At 37.7% G+C, this 8218-nt stretch overlaps 1 long non-coding RNA gene across 1 annotated transcript in view; it reads left to right on the top strand.

Moving 5' to 3' along the window:
- Window positions 1-5965: 5965 nt before the first annotated feature.
- The window catches only part of LOC104863872, a 6567-nt gene continuing 4314 nt past the window's right edge, over window positions 5966-8218 (top strand). The window contains exon 1 of the long non-coding RNA XR_780701.2: window positions 5966-6334. This is a non-coding gene — a long non-coding RNA (uncharacterized LOC104863872). The remainder of the gene's footprint in view (window positions 6335-8218) is intronic.

The raw sequence follows: 8218 nt of genomic DNA, 5'->3' as shown, positions 1-8218 counted from the left end.
CCATCGATGGGAGGACCAATCTAGTGATGCTTTTTCTTTACACTGTGAACATAAAAATGTTCCAATGCACAAAAAGATTAAGATCTTAATCTCTTAAGAGTAGTCCTTCAAGGAGAAATGAAATGAAATTATCCTGCTAGCTCCTAGCTTTCTCCAAACATATGACATGCTGTATTCAAAGCAAGAGATAAACACAGGGCATCTGCTCTGCTCAAAGGCTATAGATCCTGGAAGTAAAAACCCTGCAATGTGGGCCTTGCTTCCCAAGGAATCATTACAAAACAGTAAAGATATCCATGTGTACAATAATATGTCATATCAGACAAACAATAGTGTGTGTGCTTAGTTTTGCAGGAGTATGCTTAATTTTGACTGAAAGAAAAATAGGTTAATATATTACTTATATTTATATCTAAATATTTTTCTGAGCAAATAAAGCTGTTTTAAAATACATGTTATTTTTCTTGCCTTTGCATATTTCTTTACACAAACACACACACACACACACACACACACACAAATATATATCACATCACAATCTCAAGTCTCCTTTGAAATAGCATCATCAAGAATTAGCCATATGGGGGCTGGTGGGAGGTTGGGGATTCAAGCAGTTTAAAAATAATTTTTAAAGAAACTTCAGCCTTGGGGCATCTACGGATAATGGCACAACAATCTGTTCAGAGAAGGGGGTTTATTGCCGTGTCTTACACCCCTCAAATATGTCTTCCTAAGGTACAGATCATGACATGCCTTATTTGAATATGAAATAAATTTAAAGTCAATCTAGTGGAGAAAATCATGCTTTACAAAACTAGCTCTTTCCATATAAGCTGTTTAAAAATTACTTAAAACTGAAATTAGGTTAACTTCATACCATGAAACAATACACTTAAATTTCCACATATAACCAGCTCCTTTTTAGACAATATCTGGCTTAGAAGAAAGAATTGTGTCATTTAGCTGTACATCTATATTTTCACTGCGATTTTTATTGAGGCAGGAGAAAGCCTCCCTGTCTTGTTCATTCAAATGACCAGCATAGCACAGCACCAAAGTGCAAAGTGCACAGGGTCCATGCACATTTATCTCAATTTGTTGAAAACCTTAAAAATCAAGTTAGTTAATAACTAAGGAAATATAAAGATCAGCTGTTCAATAACAGGACAAAGACGGGAACAAACAATGGGAGTGAGAGAGAAAATAATATCTATTCATTAGAGTATCTCCGTCAGCAAACCGGAGTGTATCACAAGGCTCTTTTGCTCTGAGTAGACAATAAGAGTATGAGCTTTTTAATATTTATGTGATATCAAGGATTCAATTTAAAAAGCACTCTTGCCAAACAAAAATGTTTCTGGGGCCAAACACCTAGTTTTTAGAGCATCTACCTAGTCCCTTTTCTTCCTCCACTCCCTCCTGTGGTTATCATTCTTTTATTTCTTTGTATTGTAAAGTCTACAGTATTGTCTAAAAAGAAATCTGAAGGCTATCTGTTGATTTTTCCCCCACAGCAATGGTAACTAAGAATTGCCTAGTTATTTTGCTACCTCAATAAAGTTATAAAATGGCTCTTAAAAAGGGCTTGGAAGTTTAAATTAATTTTGTTTCACTGTATTCTTTATGTATTTGATGAAAGATGGAAGTAAAGAAAGAAGTAAAGAAGTAAAAGGACGAAGATGTGATAGTGTGTGTGTGTGTGTGTGTGTGTGTGTGTATATAAAAAAATATACACACTGATTTCCCAAGATGAATGCATCCAATATGTATCACAAACATATACCAATAAAAAAGGGACAAATAATAAGGCAATGTTTTTCTGCTATTTTCTATTTCTTGCCAAAAAAAAATCATAATGTCCATTTGGCAGAAATTATATCTAGTGGAAAATTGGGCTGATTGTTACCAAAAAAAAATACGTTGAATTCAGGTTAATGCACCAGGGGTTCAGAGACCTTGTCCATACAAAGCACATTCCCAGCAGTGGGTGACTGGAGAAGGACTCTATTTCTAGCTCTAACTCAGCTATAAGGATAATGAAAAAGCAACAGGAAAATAAAAAATTATGCCTTTGATGCAGGACCTCCCTTCCACCTGGCTTTCAGTTGATTTTGTTTAAAATAGGTCTATATTTAAATACTTAGCTTATTATTCTTTCATTCATTCATTCCAGAGACCATAGACAGACAGATAAAATGGGGAGGGAGAGAGAAAGTAAAGACTTAGAAAAATATAATTTTAAAGTTAGGAGAATGCTTTTGATTTTTTTCAATTTTAAATGATTATAGAAATTTAAAGCTAATACACTGTAGCTTAAGCCTAGTATAAATAAGCACAACTTGATGTGAAAATGTGTCTCCCATTATAATTTGTTCCCATTGGCAAAGACGGGCTACTTTCTGACATAGGGTCCAGAACGGCCTTGTGCTTTGCACTGGGGCCCATTCAAAGACACTTAGAAAACAGGCATCCGCCCAGGTGTGTAACTGGTGACCCAGGCTCTCTAACTGAAAGCCCACACACCTGGCCAACAGACGTCGCGGAGGTCAGTGGTGGTAACTGGGAAGGTGGTGCTGAGTGAGACTCAAGGAAGCACGCAAGTGGAGGATAAACATATTGTGATGACAGTCAGTGGCTGCAGTGGAGGCCAGGAGAAGAGTGGCTCACTCAGTGTATTCCTCTTCCCTCATCCCATCTGATGCAGTAGCTCGTATCTTTTTTGTTTGCTTGGTGCACAATAAATCTCTTATTTCAGTGACTATGTGCAGAAGTTCCCATGGCTTTTTCTACTAGGCACATGTGTATTTAGAGTGAGGGAGTGATTATGATTTTAAAAAATGGCTTCCCGTTTAGTTTATACCCCCCAAATATTTTGTTAAATACCAAATTCAGGACACCTTTGTACAAACTTTAAAACAAACAGTTTAGAAATCCTAACACTGTCAATTGCACCTTCTATCTTTCATCGTTTTTATTTCCAAGATTATATTGGCATCACAATGTCTCTTTTCAGTGGAAAAGTAGGAAAATCTAATGTAGAGCTAGATAGAGATAAATAATACCCAGTTTCCTGCCCTTGGGAAGCTGCCCATCTTATGCAAGGTGGAGACATCGGGCAAATAATTATCCCAAAGGGTCTGTAAAAGATTAGTTCCAGGACAATTGCAGATATGAAAACCCACAAGGCTCAAGTTCCTTATATAAAATGCCTTAGTATATGCATATTACCTATACATATCCTCCTATACACTTTAAATAATTTCTAGGTTATTTGTAATATGTTATACAATATAAAGTGATATAAATTCTTGCATTGTTGTATTATTTAGGGAATGATGGCAAGAGACAAATCTGTACCTGCTCAATACAGTTGAGTTTTTAACATATTTGCACTTATTGATTTTTAAATATTAGCATTTGGTTGAATCCATGGATGTGGACTTAAGAAGAGAGGGCCGACTGTAACTGCAAATGCTTTGTTTTGTGCAGTAATAAACCATGAGCACTAAAGCACAGCTCAGTGAGGGAGAGGCAGGGAGAGAACATCAAAGAAAGCTCTCTGGAAGAGGAGACATGATGTATGTCAGACAAAAAAAGACCAAACTCTGTTCCCCACTTTCATGGTCCCTTAGGTGCTAGCTCTGTCTCCCTTACTAGCTACCTCTCCCTTTACTCCAGCACACTGGCATTCATAGCTTTTCAACTCTGCTTCCTTCCTCTGGACATTTGGATGGTCTTTCCTGTCCCTGGAGCTTCCTGCTCCACCAGGTTAATCCACACCCTCCTGGAAATCTCAGTTCAGATGTTACTTTCTCGAGAAAGCGTCCACAGATCCCTTTTGTATTACCCCGGTGTAACCACTCTACCTTTACTGCATTTGACAACTTTTAGTTTATAATGAGTCCTATACTTGGTTATTACAAATCATTTTGGTCATTACAAAAATATTAGCTAGATAAAAGCAAATACCTACGTGCCTGTTTGTTGTTGTTGTTGTTCTTTTGTTTTGTTTTTACTCTACAAAGCACTCAGCACAGGGCAACGTACAGGGCAAACATCCGATGGCTGTCTTGTGGCGTGGATGTCCACACTCTTAAGGAGGATGGGAACATGGACTACTGGTAGGGTAGTGGGAGTAGGGACTGAGAGAAGGGAGACTCTGGAGAAGATTGTAAGATGCACACCAGCATGGCTGGATCAGGTATTTGATGGGAGAGGAGAAATAAAGGACAATCAGCATAATCTCTGCTTTGCCTGTCCCTGTTAACTCATCAAACAGTAAAAAGCAGAGCCTTATATGGCTCTGTACTAACACATTTAAAAGATGTCCCAAAGCAAATACTCATTGGTTTTCAATATTTCACATAGAAATTTGAGAGTTACACATTTAAAATGGCTTTTTTTTTTTTAGACAAAAATCCTATCTTTGCTTTGTTCCAAATTCAACCACGCAGTTGTTTAGCAATCTGACCAGCAATAGCAATCGCAGCACATGCTCTCAAGGAGACTTACAGCAATTCAGTGAAACCTGATTTCACCACCTCTGCACTTTCTGCCTTGTCTCTTCTCTCCTCACTACACTGCCAAAATGGTCCCATGCGTCTCTGCCCAGAAAGGACCTGAAGTTGTGTGTGGGGCTGTGACCTTGTCCAACATGTGAACATGACTGATTCCATTGCTCTTTCCAATCCTAAGATTATCATTTCACCTTTCCCTTCCTCATTTGCAGAGCCTTTTCAACCAAGAACTAAACATTTCTTGCATTAGACTTTACCTGAGTTTACTACGTCTAGATACAAAGAAAAACTGTGAATAAAATTTGAACCTGACAATTCATTAATTACACTGCATTTTCAAGAATTTCAACTATTTGTCGCTACTTATACCCTCTCCCTAAAACCACCTAAACAAGCTCTAATATTTGTCCCTTGTAAGCATTTTGCTCAGGAACTTAAATCCCAAGTAAAATTGTCTCATAATGCATATTTTCTCCAAGTTTTCACAGCCTAATCCATGATTCTGGAAGGAGTTTGAGGAACCATTTAAAATTAAAGAGATGCAACAAAGATACAGCCTATTTCCTAAGTAAAAGAACTCTGGCTCACCTTTTGAGCCTTACAGAGATAATCATCCTATAACAAAGTAAAATAATTTATAGTTTCTCTCAGCAGATGAAGTTCTGGAGTGCTCTAATATCCTTGAGCAAGTACACCCCGGAGTACCAGAATCACTGCAACTGGTGGACATTTTTTCATCTTAAGTACTGAAATCCATTGAAATACATCTTACTCTATATTCCTTCTACTGCTGCTGCTTCTCTCTCCCTCCTTCTCTCTCTCCCGCTCCCTCTTCCTCCCCCCACCCCCTCTCCCTCTCCCCCATTTCTCAAATATTTCCTAGAGTTGCTTTTTCCTTTCCCAGACACTCAATAATTATCACACTGTGCCGACAGCTAAAAAGGTTACTGGCCAGTGCTGGAATATACAGTCCAAAACAGGACTCCTCAAAAATTTCTATATAACATTGCTGTCAAGGTGGTAACCACAGCAATGGTTTGGAACAACAAAACAGCCACACATAAACGTGCTTAAGTAACAAAGTTTTATAACTGTATTGTAGGTCTAGAGGTAAAACTCTACTTAGATTAAGAGATGAAGGTTCAAGGTTCACATAACCTAACAACATGTCCCTCGGGTACAAAATACCAGTGATTCACTTCCCTTACACAGTAACATTTAGTGTGCTTGCAACAAACTTGCATAAAAATTTTCTAATTCTAAGAATGTAACCAATGAACAGCAGAGAAAGCTGTGCCTAAAAATCACCCCACCTGCTCCTGCCAATCTATCTTCTAATATACTCTGTCTTTGGAGGAACAGTCCGTCATCTCAAAGGCTCCCCAATTTTGACTTTGCCCCTCTGATGCAGCAAGTTCTAATGGCCCAGTTTACTACAGGTCAGCCCTTCTGTGCAGCTCTATTCCACTTGACCTTTGGCTAACAGCAAGGAGCTTGGGCTGTTTATTGAGATTGTGATTATAACGCACGCAAAACCAGAACAGAATTCCCAGATTGTAGTGCGCCTTTGCCCTGACTCTGCGTGTGAAGAAGTGTAGCACAAAATATCAGCACTTAACCAGTGTGATAGCCTCTGTTCTCATCTGTGCACATCTTCACACTAACCTGTTGTGATTTTCTTCTTTTCCCTCCAGACTACTTTTGCTGTATATTTTATTTTGTTTCTCTGAGATAAGGCTCTTACATTACATAGGTTGCCTGACAAACTTTCTTCTCTCTGCATCCCCAGCCCAGGCCATGGTGAAATGAAGAACCAAGTAAGTAATGAAGGCAAGAACCCATCTGGGACGTGGTAGGCCCCGGGTGGTTTTGTCTATTCCTTTAATTGCTATCTCATCAGCTGGTGTGTTCTCTCCTCAGCAAGAATTAAGAAAGGAACTAAACAAGGAAAATCTAATTCAATAATTAAACAATTCATTATTTCTGTATTACTTTTGAGATGGAAGATATATCTTAATCGTCCAGTGCATATATATTTATATATTTTATATATTTATTTAACTTTGGGTGGTATCAGGAAATGCATATTGATATTTTTGCAAAATGAGCCCAGTGACCCATTAAAAGGATGGTCACCTCTGGATGAGGGTCTCATTATGATGAAAATAAACACAAGATGTTGTGTAACCCAAGAGATACGTAATAAAGAACAAGGCTGTGTACTGCTTTTCTAGCAGGAAAGGAAAATATGAACTCATTTTTCATTGCCTGCTTGCCATCCAGAGCTTATGCAGCAGAGAAGTTTGCTGTTTTCAATAAAATTTAGACCATAAAATCGCTTCTTGGCCTTTTGGCTAAGAACAAGTGTAAAATTTAGACTACAAAATATATAAGATGATTTGCTTGAATAGAACTCAAGCCTTACAGAGCTAACTAGCCCTCACCAAGATCAAACTTAAGACTTTGTAATATTATGTCCCAAAACTCAACCATTGACAGTCTAGGTCTGAGAAGGGGACTCGTAAGAGACCACAAGTAAATTACTCAAGAGGAGGAAGAAAATATGGAACAAAGTCTTGTGTCACAAGTACTGCATTTCTCTCTCCATTTCTGGAGTTTTCAAAATCAATGAGCAATGAAAGATCAACTATTCTGGTGATCTCAGTTTTCCTCTTTCTTTAAGGAAATTATCTTTTCTCAGAGCCATGGAATCTTGGTAAGTAAAGAGAATTTAAAAGCCATCAGGCCCCAGCTCTACACTCTAATCCACAGATTACCTCTGTTGTGTCCCAAAAGCAGTGCCTGCTCTCAGTCAAAGCCATTCTAGAGACAAAAACTGGAACTGCATCACAACATTGTCTGCTCCATTTGGGGGCAAGTTGAATTGAGGAAAGGTTCTAAGTTTTGTACTATCTTAAGAATATTGAAACCCTAAGCCTTTAAAAGATTTTGATGCTCCCTGCCTTTTAAGCAAGATGGAATTTTATGTAATTCAAAATTTAAAACTATCAAGTTGTGAAATAGGGAAACTAAATTAAGTTCTAAGTTTCCTCATAAGAAAAATTTGATGTTTACATTTTTATTATTTATTTTATTTATTTATTTACCTTTTTTTTTTTTGGTACCAGGGATCGAACTCAGGACCTTACACTTGCAAGGCAGGCACTGGAACCACTGGGCTAAATCCCCGGCCCGATGTTTCCTTTTTAAAATTTCAAATGTCAAATTCTAACAATTTTTAAATTTGGGGGGTACTTCAGTGCCCTTGTTTTGCAAGGGGGTAATTCATCTTGGCCATTTTATTTATTTTTTTTAATTCATTAAATTTATTGTTACATTTTAAGTATACAATATGACGACATTTATCGTTGGGAATTTGTACCTTACCATGATGTATCTTAGTTCTTATTTTTTTCTCCATTCCCCTGCATCTTGATCATTTATATCTTCCCTCCTTCAGAGTAAACAGCCTCTCTCCTTTTTACCATTCCTCAAGATAACAGTTTCCAAATTTTCACTTTTACTTCTAGTTTACCATTTTCTTTCTTACCACTGTCAGTATGTCCAACTCAGCTGGAACCCTAATACTGATCATCCTGCTCCACACATGGACCTTTCAATCAATGCCCACTCCAATTCTTGGTGAACCATTGCAGTAGTAACTCGATGAGTTCAAAGTTCACTAAAGCCCCTAACTATAT

This window comes from Fukomys damarensis, unplaced genomic scaffold, assembly GCF_012274545.1.
Source record: "Fukomys damarensis isolate Sample0158 unplaced genomic scaffold, DMR_v1.0_HiC HiC_scaffold_14, whole genome shotgun sequence".
Lineage (NCBI taxonomy): Eukaryota > Metazoa > Chordata > Mammalia > Rodentia > Bathyergidae > Fukomys > Fukomys damarensis.
Note: the sequence above shows the minus strand (reverse complement) of the source record. Positions and strands in the feature narration are given on the sequence as shown.